Here is a 2,592-nt window from a genome sequence, read left to right as displayed (position 1 = left end):
AATCCACAGACCATGCCCAACCCATAGCGTGTGTTAAATCCACAGACCTGTGTTCAATCCACCGACCATGATCAACCCATAGCGTGTGTTAAATCCACAGACCATGTCCAATCCATAGCGTGTGTTAAATCTACAGACCTGTGTTCAATCCACAGACCATGCCCAACCCATAGCGTGTGTTAAATCCACAGACCATGTCCAATCCATAGCGTGTGTTAAATCTACAGACCTGTGTTAAATCCACAGACCATACCCAAACCATAGCGTGTGTTAAATTTATAGACCATGTCCAATCCATAACGTGTTAAATCTACAGACCTGTGTTCAATCCACAGACCATGCCCAACCCATAGCATGTGTTAAATCCACAGACCATACCCAAACCATAGCGTTTGTTAAATCCACAGACCATGCCCAACCCATAACGTGTGTTAAATCCACAGACCATACCCAAACCATAGCGTTTGTTAAATCCACAGACCATGCCCAACCCATAGCGTGTGTTAAATCAACAGACCATACCCAAACCATAGCGTTTGTTAAATCCACAGACCATGCCCAACCCATAGCGTTTGTTAAATCCACAGACCATGCCCAACCCACAGCGTGTGTTAAATCCACAGACCATACCCAAACCATAGCGTGTGTTAAATCCACAGACCATGCCCAACCCATAGCGTGTGTTAAATCCACAGACCATACCCAACCCATAGCGTGTGTTAAATCCACAGACCATACCCAACCCACAGCGTGTGTTAAATCCACAGGCCATACCCAACCCATAGCGTGTGTAAAAATCCACAGACCATACCCAACCCATAGCGTGTGTTAAATCCACAGACCATGCCCAACCCATAGCGTGTGTTAAATCTACAGACCATACTCAATCCCTGGTGTGTGTTAAATTTTAGTATTTGGGTGCTATAAATTTCCACATACACCGCTTCGTTGAGCTATCAGTTATGTCCAGATGGCTTTTGAAAAAGAGCTATATAACTCAGCAGGCCTTACCTGGTAGAATAAAACATAGTTTTAAATCGTGTTTTTACAGTCGCTGCTAAACCCATAGCATATTACATCTACAGACCATACCCACCCTACAGCCTGTGTTCAAACCACAGACCATGCTCAACCCATAAAGTGTGTTCAATCCACAGACCATGGTTAACCCATGCAGTGTGTTCAATCCACAGACCATGCACAACCCTTAGCGTGTGTTAAATCCACAGACCATGCCCAACCCATAGCGTGTGTTAAATCCACAGACCATGTCCAATCCATAGCGTGTGTTAAATCTACAGACCTGTGTTCAATCCACAGACCATGCCCAACCCATAGCGTGTGTTAAATCCACAGACCATGTCCAATCCATAGCGTGTGTTAAATCTACAGACCTGTGTTAAATCCACAGACCATACCCAAACCATAGCGTGTGTTAAATTTATAGACCATGTCCAATCCATAGCGTGTTAAATCTACAGACCTGTGTTCAATCCACAGACCATGCCCAACCCATAGCATGTGTTAAATCCACAGACCATACCCAAACCATAGCGTTTGTTAAATCCACAGACCATGCCCAACCCATAGCGTGTGTTAAATCCACAGACCATACCCAAACCATAGCGTTTGTTAAATCCACAGACCATGCCCAACCCATAGCGTGTGTTAAATCAACAGACCATACCCAAACCATAGCGTTTGTTAAATCCACAGACCATGTCCAATCCATAGCGTGTGTTAAATCCACCGACCTGTGTTCAATCCGCCGACCATGCCCAACCCATAGCGTGTGTTAAATCCACAGACCATATCCAACCCATAGCGTGTGTTTAATCCACAGACCATACCCAACCCACAGCGTGTGTTAAATCCACAGACCATACCCAACCCATAGCGTGTGTAAAAATCCACAGACCATACCCAACCCATAGCGTGTGTTAAATCCACAGACCATGCCCAACCCATAACGTGTGTTAAATTCACAGACCATGCCCAACCCATAGCGTGTGTTAAATCCACAGACCATGCCCAACCCACAGCGTGTGTTAAATCCACAGACCATACCCAAACCATAGCGTGTGTTAAATCCACAGACCATGCCCAACCCATAGCGTGTGTTAAATCCACAGACCATACCCAACCCATAGCGTGTGTTAAATCCACAGACCATAACCAACCCACAGCGTGTGTTAAATCCACAGGCCATACCCAACCCATAGCGTGTGTAAAAATCCACAGACCATACCCAACCCATAGCGTGTGTTAAACCCACAGACCATGCCCAACCCATAGCGTGTGTTAAATCCACAGACCATGTCCAATCCATTGCGTGTGTTAAATCCACAGACCTGTGTTCAATCCACCGACCATGATCAACCCATAGCGTGTGTTAAATCCACAGACCATGTCCAATCCATAGCGTGTGTTAAATCTACAGACCTGTGTTCAATCCACAGACCATGCCCAACCCATAGCGTGTGTTAAATCCACAGACCATGTCCAATCCATAGCGTGTGTTAAATCTACAGACCTGTGTTAAATCCACAGACCATACCCAAACCATAGCGTGTGTTAAATTTATAGACCATG

This window comes from Petromyzon marinus, unplaced genomic scaffold, assembly GCF_048934315.1.
Source record: "Petromyzon marinus isolate PM22_M1 ecotype Great Lakes invasive population unplaced genomic scaffold, UKy_Petmar_22M1.pri1.0 PM_G_Scaffold_42, whole genome shotgun sequence".
In the NCBI taxonomy this organism is placed as follows: Eukaryota; Metazoa; Chordata; class Hyperoartia; order Petromyzontiformes; family Petromyzontidae; genus Petromyzon; species Petromyzon marinus.
Note: the sequence above shows the minus strand (reverse complement) of the source record.